Below are 13528 nucleotides of genomic sequence, written 5' to 3' on the forward strand. Positions count from 1 at the left end.
AAGGGCTGCAATTAACTCTGAAGGCGTCTCCTTCGTTAACCTGTAATCAATGAAGTAGTTAAAAGGTCTGGGGTTGATTACAGGTGTGTGGTTTTGCATTTGGAAGCTGTTGCTGTGACCAGACAACATGTGGTCTAAGGAACTCTCAATTGAGGTGAAGCAGAACATCCTGAGGCTGAAAAAAAAGAAAAAATCCATCAGAGAGATAGCAGACATGCTTGGAGTAGCAAAATCCACAGTCGGGTACATTCTGAGAAAAAAAGGAATTGACTGGTGAGCTTGGGAACTCAAAAAGGCCTGGGCGTCCATGGATGACAACAGTGGTGGATGATCGCCGCATACTTTCTTTGGTGAAGAAGAACCTGTTCACAACATCAACTGAAGTCCAGAACACTCTCAGTGAAGTAGGTGTATCTGTCTCTAAGTCAACAGTAAAGAGAAGACTCCATGAAAGTAAATACAAAGGGTTCACATCTAGATGCAAACCATTCATCAATTCCAAAAATAGACAGACCAGAGTTAAATTTGCTGAAAAACACCTCATGAAGCCAGCTCAGTTCTGGAAAAGTATTCTATGGACAGATGAGACCAAGATCAACCTGTACCAGAATGATGGGAAGAAAAAAGTTTGGAGAAGAAAGGGGACGGCACATGATCCAATGCACACCACATCCTCTGTAAAACATGGTGGAGGCAACGTGATGGCATGGGCATGCATGGCTTTCAATGGCACTGGGTCACTTGTGTTTATTGATGACATAACAGCAGACAAGAGTAGCCGGATGAATTCTGAAGTGTACCGAGATATACTTTCAGCCCAGATTCAGCCAAATGCCGCAAAGTTGATCGGACGGCGCTTCATAGTACAGATGGACAATGACCCCAAGCATACAGCCAAAGCTACCCAGGAGTTCATGAGTGCAAAAAAGTGGAACATTCTGCAATGGCCAAGTCAATCACCAGATCTTAACCCAATTGAGCATGCATTTCACTTGCTCAAATCCAGACTTAAGACGGAAAGACCCACAAACAAGCAAGACCTGAAGGCTGCGGCTGTAAAGGCCTGGCAAAGCATTAAGAAGGGGGAAACCCAGCGTTTGGTGATGTCCATGGGTTCCAGACTTAAGGCAGTGATTGCCTCCAAAGGATTCGCAACAAAATATTGAAAATAAAAATTTTTTTTTGGGTTTGGTTTATTTGTCCAATTACTTTTGACCTCCTAAAATGTGGAGTGTTTGTAAAGAAATGTGTACAATTCCTACAATTTCTATCAGATATTTTTGTTCAAACCTTCAAATTAAACGTTACAATCTGCACTTGAATTCTGTTGTAGAGGTTTCATTTCAAATCCAATGTGGTGGCATGCAGAGCCCAACTCGCGAAAATTGTGTCACTGTCCAAATATTTCTGGACCTAACTGTATATCCAAGCTGACCGGTATGATGGACAGTCTGGTCATTGCTGTCAATCAGACCCTAGAGGTGAAGGATGTTGATCCGGCGCCTACCAGTCAATCAGTCCCTTTCAAAAGAGCCAAGAAGCTTTGGCAACCACAGGGAGTTTGAGGATATTTTCTCCAGACAGTGGGAACATCCCGACAAGCGTTTCCAGAAGCGCAAGCGGGCACAGGTCCTTTATCCCTTTCCACCGGAACTTCTTCAGAAGTGGTCAGTGGCTCCTTCAGTGGATCCTCCGATCTCCCGACTCTCGTCCAGCACCACCTTGCTGCTGTCTGATGGCGCCTCCCTGAACTGGACAAGATCATCTCTGAGGCTACGGGGGGGCAAGAGTACCTTCCTCCCCCAACAGAGGATTTCCCGTGCCCCTCCAAAGCGGCGGGCTTTTCCCTTTCGCCCCTTTCGTCAATTCTCTACCAACACACGTCGGAAGCGGTCCCCAGCACGTCAGGAGAGACGGAAGCCCTCCTTTAAGGCAACACCCCACTGGCGTTCCCGTGGCCAGCAGTCCAAGCCCTCCAGCTCCAGATCCAACAGATTCTCCTCCGCATGACTGGGCTCCCGTCCCCGGCTCCTCATCCAGGGTCGGCGGTCGTCTCCGCATGTTCAGAAGCACGTGGCTTTCCGTGATAGACGACGCCTGGGTTCGAGACGTCGTCTCTCACAGCTACAAGATAGAGTTTTCTTCGCTCCCATGCTCACGCTTCGTCCAGTCCAAACCCCTCAAGGATCCCTCCCTCACCAAGGGCTTCTTCGCAGCCATCCAGTCCATGCGAGACTCTGGGGTCATCACCCCCGTACCCCCTCAAGACAGATTCCGGGGTTTTTATTCAAACCTCTTTGTGGTACCGAAGAAGATTGGCACAGTCCGCCCCATTCTGGATCTCAAGCGCCTCAACAGGCGGGTCCGTCTCCGGCGATTCCGCATGGAGTCTCTCCGCTCAGTGATAGCGTCCATGGAACCCGGGGAGTTCCTTTGCTCGGTGGACATCCAGGACGCCTATATCCACATCCCAATCTTTCCAGCTCATCAGAGATTTTTACGCTTCATGGTTCAGGGGCAACACTTTCAGTTCACGGCTCTCCCATTCGGGCTCTCGACAGCTCCCAGAGTCTTCACCAAGGTGATGGCTACTGTCATGGCTATTCTTCGGACCCGGGGAATTCTAGCCATTCCGTATCTGTACGACATTTTGATCAAGGCTCCCTCGGCGTCGGAGTGCCACGACAGTCTCAACATCACTCTGGATACTCTAACCCGTCTCGGCTGGTTGATCAACAGACCAAAGTCATCTCTGATCCCGACTCAACGCATCTCATTCCTCGGCATGATCTTCGACACCACACAAGCGAGGGTTCTTCTGCCCAAGGACAAGCTCTCAGCTATCCTCAGGGGGATTCGGAAGCTCCAACGCGCACCCCGTTGCTCCCTTCGGTACTGCATGAGCATTCTCGGAAAGATGGTGGCGTCAATGGAAGCGGTGCCCTACAGTCAATTCCATACTCGCCCTCTTCAGGGTCTCCTCACAGCATGGGACAAGTCTCTTCACTCCCTGGATCGGCCAATTGCGATCCCTCCTCGAGTAAGAGAGTCATTGGAATGGTGGAAGTGCTCTCCCCTCACCCTCCAAGGGAGATCATTTCTTCCACTTCGATGGAAGGTCATCACGACAGACGCCAGCCTGCTGGGATGGGGAGCCACATTCCAGGACCTCACAGTTCAGGGTCGCTGGACTGAGCCGGAAACCAAGCTTCCCATCAACATCTTGGAACTCAGGTCAGTTCGCCTGGCTCTCTTTCATTGGAAGGCTCTGCTTCGCGGACACCCAGTTCGGGTGCAGTCCCACAATGCAACCACCGTGGCCTACATAAACCATCAGGGCGGAACACGCAGCCGAACGGCGATGAGAGAGGTATCTGAAATCCTCGACTGGGCCGAACAGAACATCCCAGCGATTTCGGCGGTCCACATCCCGGGTGTGGACACTTGGGCCGCCGACTTCCTCAGCCGAGAAGGCCTCGACGCGGGAGAGTGGTCCCTCAATCCCAGAATCTTCCAGCAGATCTGTTCCAGGTGGGGGACCCCCGACGTGGCTCTCCTGGCCTCCAGGTGGAATCACAAGGTGCCCCAGTTCGTCTCCAGAGCAAGAGACCCACTGGCGCTCGCAACGGTCGCCCTAGCGATCCCCTGGTCGCAGTTCTCTCTGCCGTACCTCTTTCCTCCGCTTCCTCTTATCCCCAAGCTAGTCAAGAAGATCAAAGCGGAAGGAGTTCCGGTGATTCTCGTGGGCCCAGATTGGCCCCGTCGCCCGTGGTACGCAGAGCTCGTGCACCTTCTCGCCGACGTTCCGTGGAGACTTCCAGACGTCCAGGACCTTCTCACTCAGGGGCCTTTTCTTCACCAGAATTCACAGTCGCTCAATTTAACGGCATGGTTGTTGAAGCCGCAGTACTAACTTCCTCGGGATTCTCAGAAAGGGTCGTCCAGACAATGATCAAGGCACGGAAGCCTTCCTCTTCCCGCATCTACCACCGGACGTGGAAGGCCTATTTCCGCTGGTGCGAAGCTAACCAGGTCACAGCCATGACCTTCTTGCCAGTTCTGTTGTCCTTCCTGCAGTCTGGTCTGGATGCTGGTTTAGCACTCAGCTCCCTCAAGGGCCAAGTGTCTGCTCTTTCCATTCTCTTTCAAAAGAGAATTGCCTCTCGCTCACAGGTTCGCACATTCATTCAGGGGGCTGCGCATGCGGTGCCCCCCGTTCAACCTCCGGTGGAGCCCTGGGACCTCAACCTGGTTCTGTCTGTTCTCCAGCATTCTCCTTTCGAACCTATGCAGGAGGTGTCTCTAACGTTCCTCTCTTGGAAGGTCGCCTTCTTAGTTGCCATCACGTCAATCAGGCGGGTATCTGAACTAGCGGCGCTTTCCTGCCGCTCTCCATATCTTGTCTTCCACCAGGATAAGGTAGTCCTTCGTCCGGTACCGTCCTTTCTGCCCAAGGTGGTCTCCTCTTTTCATCTTAACGAGGACATTGTTCTTCCTTCCTTTTGTCCGAACCCTTCGCACCCTCGTGAGGTTCTTCTCCACAGGCTGGACTTGGTCAGAGCTCTCCGCTGGTACATTTCAAGGACGTCTCATTTCAGAAGGTCGGATTCCCTCTTTGTGCTCCCGTCCGGCCCCCGCAGAGGTCTACCTGCCTCCAAGTCCTCCATTGCGCGATGGATTCGCTCTGCCGTACTGGAAGCCTACCGGGTAAGAGGTAGAACGCGCCCACTCAGGATTATGGCCCATTCCACCAGGGCGGTGGGAGCCTCGTGGGCGGTCCGTCACCACGCTCCAGCGTCGCAGCTTTGCAAAGCGGCCACCTGGTCTTCGCTCCACACTTTCACAAGGTTCTACAGGGTCCACACTTTCGCATCCTCCGATGCGAGCCTCGGTAGACGAGTTCTGCAGGCTGCAGTGGACCGAGGTCAGCCCTGAGAGTAACATTAGACCCACCCGTGGGACTGCTTTAGGACGTCCCATGGTCTCTGTGTCCCCCAATGAAGCGATAAAGAAAAGTAGATTTTGGGTACTCACCGTAAAATCTCTTTCTTGGAGCCTTCATTGGGGGACACAGCACCCGCCCTTGTGTTGGACATATGTTACTGTTCAATGTTACTGTTGAATGTTGATTTTAATGTTCACTTCTGTAAGATTGTTCGTTCTTTCTTGTTATCTCCTATTGCTTTCTCACTAAACTGAGGAATGATTGCCAGTTGGTGGGTGTATACTGCATAGGAGGAGTTTTCCTTGTTTTGCTTAGTGTCGCCTCCTAGTGGCAGCAGCATACAACCCATGGTCTCTGTGTCCCCCAATGAAGGCTCCAAGAAAGATTTTACGGTGAGTACCCAAAATCTACTTTTACACGCTGCGACATCGCTAGCGATTGCTAGCGATATCGTGCGCGATAGCACCCGCCCACGTCGTTCTTGCGACATGTGGTGATCGCTGCCGTAGCGAACAACATCACTACTGCAGCGTCACACGCACATACCTCTTCAGCGATGTCGCTGGAGACGCCGAACAATCCCTCCTTCAAGGGGGAGGTGCGTTCGGCGTCACTAAACAGCCGCCCAATAGCAGCGGAGGGGCGGAGATGAGCGGGTGGAACATCCCGCCCACCTGCTTCCTTCCTCATTGCTGGTGGACGCAGGTAAGGAGATGTTCGTCGTTCCTGCGGTGTCACACATAGCGATGTGTGGTGCCGCAGGAATGACGAACAACCAGCGGCATGCACCACCAACGATATTATGAAAAGGAGCGACGTGTCAACGATCTTTGCCACTTTTGCGATCGTTGATCGTTGCTTCTAGCTGTCACACGCTGCGATGTCGCTATCGACGCCGGATGTGCGTCACTAACGACGTGACCCCGACGATATATCGTTAGCGATGTCGCAGCGTATAAAGCACCCTTTAGACATCATAGACATGGAATGAAAATGGAATATATGTAGATAATAGGAAAATGTACAGATGTCCCATATAAACAGCTATATATTTTATTCCCTGAGCTTCTTAGGTAGGGAATGAACATGGAATACAGTTAGGTCCAGAAATATTTGGACAGTGACACAAGTTTTGTTATTTTAGCTGTTTACAAAAACATGTTCAGAAATACAATTATATATATAATATGGGCTGAAAGTGCACACTCCCAGCTGCAATATGAGAGTTTTCACATCCAAATCGGAGAAAGGGTTTAGGAATCATAGCTCTGTAATGCATAGCCTCCTCTTTTTCAAGGGACCAAAAGTAATTGGACAAGGGACTCTAAGGGCTGCAATTAACTCTGAAGGTGTCTCCCTCGTTAACCTGTAATCAATGAAGTAGTTAAAAGGTCTGGGGTTGATTACAGGTGTGTGGTTTTGAATTTGGAAGCTGTTGCTGTGACCAGACAACATGCGGTCTAAGTAACTCTCAATTGAGGTGAAGCAGAACATCCTGAGGCTGACAAAAAAGAAAAAATCCATCAGAGAGATATCAGACATGCTTGGAGTAGCAAAATCAACAGTCGGGTACATTCTGAGAAAAAAGGAATTGACTGGTGAGCTTGGGAACTCAAAAAGGCCTGGGCGTCCACGGATGACAACAGTGGTGGATGATCGCCGCATACTTTCTTTGGTGAAGAAGAACCTGTTCACAACATCAACTGAAGTCCAGAACACTCTCAGTGAAGTAGGTGTATCTGTCTCTAAGTCAACAGTAAAGAGAAGACTCCATGAAAGTAAATACAAAGGGTTCACATCTAGATGCAAACCATTCATCAATTCCAAAATAGACAGGCCAGAGTTAAATTTGCTGAAAAACACCTCATGAAGCCAGCTTAGTTCTGGAAAAGTATTCTATGGACAGATGAGACCAAGATCAACCTGTACCAGAATGATGGGAAGAAAAAAGTTTGGAGAAGAAAGGGAATGGCACATGATCCAAGGCACACCACATCCTCTGTAAAACATGGTGGAGGCAACGTGATGGCATGGGCATGCATGGCTTTCAATGGCACTGGGTCACTTGTGTTTATTGATGACATAACAGCAGACAAGAGTAGCCGGATGAATTCTGAAGTGTACCGGGATATACTTTCAGCCCAGATTCAGCCAAATGCCGCAAAGTTGATCGGACGGCGCTTCATAGTACAGATGGACAATGACCCCAAGCATACAGCCAAAGCTACCCAGGAGTTCATGAGTGCAAAAAAGTGGAACATTCTGCAATGGCCAAGTCAATCACCAGATCTTAACCCAATTGAGCATGCATTTCACTTGCTCAAATCCATACTTAAGACGGAAAGACCCACAAACAAGCAAGACCTGAAGGCTGTGGCTGTAAAGGCCTGGCAAAGCATTAAGAAGGAGGAAACCCAGCTTTTGGTGATGTCCATGGGTTCCAGACTTAAGGCAGTGATTGCCTCCAAAGGATTCGCAACAAAATATTGAAAATAAAAATATTTTGTTTGGGTTTGGGTTTGGGTTTTTTATTTGTCCAATTACTTTTGACCTCCTAAAATGTGGAGTGTTTGTAAAGAAATGTGTACAATTCCTACAATTTCTATCAGATATTTTTGTTCAAACCTTCAAATTAAACGTTACAATCTGCACTTGAATTCTGTTGTAGAGGTTTCATTTCAAATCCAATGTGGTGGCATGCAGAGCCCAACTCGCGAAAATTGTGTCACTGTCCAAATATTTCTGGACCTAACTGTATATGTAAATAATGTGAAAATGTAAACATATTCCATATAAACAGATGTATATTTTATTGCTTGAGCTTCTTAGATGGGGAATAAACATGGAATATATGTAGATAATAGGGAAATGTACACACATTCAATGAAAACAGGTGTATATTTTATTCCCTGAGATTCTTAGGTGGGGAATAAACATGAAATATATGTAGATAATAGGGAAATGTACAAACATCCTATATAAACACGTGTATATTTTATTTCCTGTGTTAGATAGGTGGGGAATGAACATGGAATATATGTAGATAACAGGGAAATGGCCACAAATCCCATAAAAACAGGTGTAGATTTTATTCCCTCAGCTTCTTAGGTGGGGAATGAACAAGGAATATATGTAGATAATAGGGAAATTTACACATATACCACACAAACAAGTGTATATTTTACTCCCTGAGCTTCTTATATGTGGAATGAACATGGAATATATGTAGATAATAGGGAAATGTCCACTTATACCACACAAACAAGTGAATATTTTACTCCCTGAGCTTCTTAGGTGGGGAATGAACATGGAATATATGTAGATAATAGGCAAATGTCCACATATACCACACAAACAAGTGTATATTTTACTCTCTGAGCTTCTTAGGTGGGGAATGAACATGAAATATATGTAGATAATAGGGAAATGTACAGTGCTTACAAGTAGTATTCAACCCCCTGCAGATTTAGCAGGTTTGATAAGATGCAAATAAGTTAGAGCCTGCAAACTTCAAACAAGAGCAGGATTTATTAACAGATGCATAAATCTTACAAACCAACAAGTTATGTTGCTCAGTTAAATTTTAATAAATTTGCAACATAAAAGTGTGGGTCAATTATTATTCAACCCCTAGGTTTAATATTTTGTGGAATAACCCTTGTTTGCAATTACAGCTAATTATCGTCTTTTATAAGACCTGATCAGGCCGACACAGGTCTCTGGAGTTATCTTGGCCCACTCTTCCATGCAGATCTTCTCCAAGTTATCTAGGTTCTTTGGGTGTCTCATGTGGACTTTAATCTTGAGCTCCTTCCACAAGTTTTCAATTGGGTTAAGGTCAGGAGACTGACTAGGCCACTGCAACACCTTGATTTTTTCCCTCTTGAACCAGGCCTTGGTTTTCTTGGCTGTGTGATTTGGGTCGTTGTCTTGTTGGAAGATGAAATGACGACCCATCTTAAGATCCTTGATGGAGGAGCGGAGGTTCTTGGCCAAAATCTCCAGGTAGGCCGTGCTATCTATCTTCCCATGGATGCGGACCAGATGGCCAGGCCCCTTGGCTGAGAAACAGCCCAACAGCATGATGCTGCCACCACCATGCTTGACTGTAGGGATGGTATTCTTGGGGTCGTATGCAGTGCCATCCAATCTCCAAACGTCACGTGTGCGGTTGGCACCAAAGATCTCGATCTTGGTCTCATCAGACCAGAGAACCTTGAACCAGTCTGTCTCAGAGTCCTCCAAGTGATCATGAGCAAACTGTAGACGAGCCTTGACATGACGCTTTGAAAGTAAAGGTACCTTACGGGCTCGTCTGGAACGGAGACCATTGCGGTGGAGTACGTTACTTATGGTATTGACTGAAACCAATGTCCCCACTGCCATGAGATCTTCCCGGAGCTCCATCCTTGTTGTCCTTGGGTTAGCCTTGACTCTTCGGACAAGCCTGGCCTCAGCACGGGTGGAAACTTTCAAAGGCTGTCCAGGCCGTGGAAGGCTAACAGTAGTTCCATAAGCCTTCCACTTCCGGATGATGCTCCCAACAGTGGAGACAGGTAGGCCCAACTCCTTGGAAAGGGTTTTGTACCCCCTGCCAGCCTTGTGACCCTCCACGATCGTGTCTCTGATGGCCTTGGAATGCTCCTTTGTATTTCCCATGTTGACCAAGTATGAGTGCTGTTCACAAGTTTGGGGAGGGTCTTAATTAGTCAGAAAAGGCTGGAAAAAGAGATAATTAATCCAAACATGTGAAGCTCATTGTTCTTTGTGCCTGAAATACTTCTTAATACTTTAGGGGAACCAAACAGAATTCTGGTGGATTGAGGGGTTGAATAATAAATGACCCTCTGAATAAACTTTTCACAATTTAAAAAAAAAAATAAAAATAAGAAATAACATTCTTTTTTGCTCCAGTGCATTTCACACTTCCAGGCTGATCTACAGTCCAAATGTCACAATGCCAAGTTAATTCCGAATGTGTAAACCTGCTAAATCTGCAGGGGTTGAATACTACTTGTAGGCACTGTACCCATATCCTATATAAACAGGTGTATATTTTATTTCCTGTGGGCTTGTGCACACGTATATGCTGAAAATTCTGCAGCGATTTGTCAGCACATGTGCACTTCAAATCACTGCGGAAACACTGCATAATGGATGCAGTGTTTCAGCAGAATAGATGCCGATTTCATGCGCTCTGGATGCTGTCTCTCCCATAGACAGAGTGGGAGCAGCATCCAAAGCGCACGAAAGAAGTGACATGCTGCATTTTTGAACGCGCCATTTTGGATCAAAATTTCAGCATCCAAATTGCTGCGTTCAAAAAAGCATCATGCGCAAGGATTATGCACAATCTTCATAGATTGTGCAGGGGACGCAGGACGCATGCATTTACGCTGCAATGCTAGACGCAGCGTAAATACATGCAATACGCACATGTGCGCACATGCCCTTAGATAGGTAGGGAATGAACATGGAATATATGTAGACATCAGGGAAATGGCCACAAATCCCAGAAAAACAGGTGTAGATTGTATTCCCTCAGCTTCTTAGGTGGGGAATGAACATGGAATATCTGTAGATAATAGGGAAATGTCCACATATACCACACAAACAAGTGTATATTTTATTCTCTGAGCTTCTTAGGTGGGGAATGAACATGAAATATATGTAGATAATAGGGAAATGTACACACATTCCATGAAAACAGGTGTATATTTATTTTCCTTGATGTCGGATTACTGTGTAGAACCCCTGATTTCTTCCTTTCGCTGTTCCCTGTGTCACAGACAAATCATTACTTTTTGCCGTCTATCTCTACTGACAGACATTCACCAAGTGAGATTGGTACACAATATAATGGAAATGTAAAAATTGTTAAACATTTTGTACCTACTTCAAGTTCATTCCCCACATATCAAATACAAGGAAAATAATACACACCTGTGTATATAGGATAAATGTTCATTCTCCTGTAATCTACATATATTCCATGTTCATTCCCCACCTATCTAACATAGGGAATATAATATACACTTGTTTGTGTGGTATATGTGTACATTTCCCTATTATGTACATATATTCCATGTTCATTCCCCACCTAAGAAGCTCAGGGAATAAAATATATCCTGAAGAGTTACCTTACTTATTATACATAAAAACACTTTTATTACATCTTATTAAAATTGTTATACATCCCACACCGTGAATAATGACACACAAAAAATCCCCGGAGCATGGGACAGCCGTAATAGATTATTACTGTCAAGAGAAAATTATATACACCTTCAGAGTATCAATTTAATAATATTAAAGGGGCAGGTTCTAGATGACCCTCAATCTTTCTTACCCCTACCTACCAATGGAGATATAACTTACGTTACACGCACCCTAAAGGTAAAGTGGTGCCCCCATTCCTCGGCGGCTTTCCCTCATATGATATCCCTAACCTCCCTTTTTATCAAGCAGGGCTTATAGGGTCATGTCATTTTATATCAGAGGAAACAATACAAAAAGAATCACTTATCTGAGATGTATTCGGGGCAAATGCCCTTCAGTAATACAGTGGAACCTCGCTTAACGAGTAACCCAGTGAACGAGTATTTCGCTTAACAAGCAAAGCTTCCTGTAAATTTGCAACTTGATTTACGAGAAAGCTTTGCTGTACGAGCAAAATACCGCACACACTTCCGGTTCCGAACATCCACCGCGCTCTGACCCGCACTTACAGTCCACACAAGCACACGCACGCACACACATACAGTATTATGCTCACCTTACCTTCCGTTCCACCACCGGCCTCATGGTTCTTGTAGTTCCCGGGTATATCGCGACGTCCTCGTGGCGAACTACAAGACCCAGGAGGCCGGCGATGGAATGGAAGGTAAGGTGAGCATAATATGTGTACCTTCAGTTCCATCGCCGGCCTCCTGGGTCCTGTAGTTCGCCGCTCCACTCCAGGCAGTGCATCGGCAACCATAGCGACGAAGCAGGAACTTCCTGTCACTGCTACTCAAAGGCAGAGCGCTGGCCAATCAGAGGCAAGCGTCTCCTGCCTTTGACGTCAGCGCTCTGGCAGCGGAAGTTCCTCCCTCGTCGTTATGGTAACCCGATACACAGCCCGTACCGGAGAACAGCAAGTCCCAGGGGACCGGCGATGGAACGGAAGGTAAGGTGGGCATATAATATGTGTACCTTCCGTTCCATCGCCAGCCTCACGCAGTTGGCCGCTCCAGGATGTGTATCGGTAAACATCGGTGATGAGGCAGGAACTTCTGCTGTCAGACGCTACTCAAAGGCAGCGCACTGACCAATCAGAGGCTCCTGCCTTTGACGTCAGCGCTCTGGGTGCGGAAGTTCCTCCCTCGTCGTCATGGTTACACGATACACAGCCCGTGCTACTGAACAGCAAGTCCCAGCAGGCCGGCGATGGAACGGAAGGTAAGGTGAGCATATAATATGTGCGTGTGAGTTTGTACGTGTTTGTGTGAGTTTGTGTGTGTTTGTACGTGTGTGGAATGACACAATAGGGGACCAGGATGAGACATTTAACAAGGTGTGGAACGAATTGTCTGCATTGCAATGATTTCCTATGGGAAATCTTGCTTTGCCTAACGAGTAACTTGGTTAACAAGCACAGTCCCAGAACAGATTGTTCTCGTTAACCAAGGTTCCACTGTAGTCTCTGTCTACCCCCGCTCTCCATAGTTCTTAACCAAAAAAGAAGTAACAGAGCCTCGACATGTTTCCTCCCATTTATTGGTTGGGGTTCATCAGGAGACGGGATATTAAATTACAGCACAATCGCCTGTGGAATAAATAAATACCTTAAACCCCAAACTTAATTCCAAATGTAGTGTACCCTGCATATTATGATCAGAGAATTACATACCTAAAGCTGTCAGATGGCTGCATATATTGCAGCACACGCCTCTCCGTACCGATGCATATGATAGACGGCGTGCACTGTGACCTGCCGTCCTTAAATACCCCTATCATTTCATTTAATCAGGCGCTTGTGCAGGATACGCCCCATCTCCATGGTAACCCTGAATGTTTATGGTGGAGCATGCTCACTATTCAAAGAATCCGGAAATACACCGGATGTACCTGTAATCACATGATCCACCTAGCTCTGATGTCCCCACAGGTCCACGTCATCAGGCTTCCACGGATATCTATGATGTTTATGGTGGAGTGCACACTGCGTCTCAGGAATCCGAATATAACGTAATCATTCAGTATGTCATACAGCGCGCCCGGCACCGCCCCCATGGGCGTTACTTTGGGGATCACCTGACTTTTCATTCAGCCAGGTCCGAGCGTGTTATCTCTATCTCCGCCTTTGCCGACGTCACCGAGGGCTCACATGGTTTGCCCGATCCTGCTGTCCCTACCAGTCCACAGAATCACAGTACTATAAATACCTATATTAATATTAGTGGATGGCATATTATATTACAGGGGCCTAGATAGCAAATGATCACTAGGGGCGTCACATGATCCAACTAGTGACGCCCATGTGGGCGTGTCCACGGAATCACATGACCCCCTCATTTATAGAGGACACAGCATCAACTCCCT

General features: G+C 46.9%; 1 long non-coding RNA gene across 1 annotated transcript in view; it reads right to left on the minus strand.

The window, feature by feature from the left end:
• LOC142301215 (uncharacterized) overlaps positions 1-13014 on the minus strand; it is a 125344-nt gene extending 112330 nt beyond the window's left edge. Inside the window, exon 1 of the long non-coding RNA XR_012752712.1 lies at positions 12837-13014. This is a non-coding gene — a long non-coding RNA (uncharacterized LOC142301215). The remainder of the gene's footprint in view (positions 1-12836) is intronic.
• Between the last annotated feature and the right edge of the window lie 514 nt (positions 13015-13528).

Source organism: Anomaloglossus baeobatrachus, chromosome 4 (assembly GCF_048569485.1).
Source record: "Anomaloglossus baeobatrachus isolate aAnoBae1 chromosome 4, aAnoBae1.hap1, whole genome shotgun sequence".
NCBI classification, from domain to species: Eukaryota; Metazoa; Chordata; class Amphibia; order Anura; family Aromobatidae; genus Anomaloglossus; species Anomaloglossus baeobatrachus.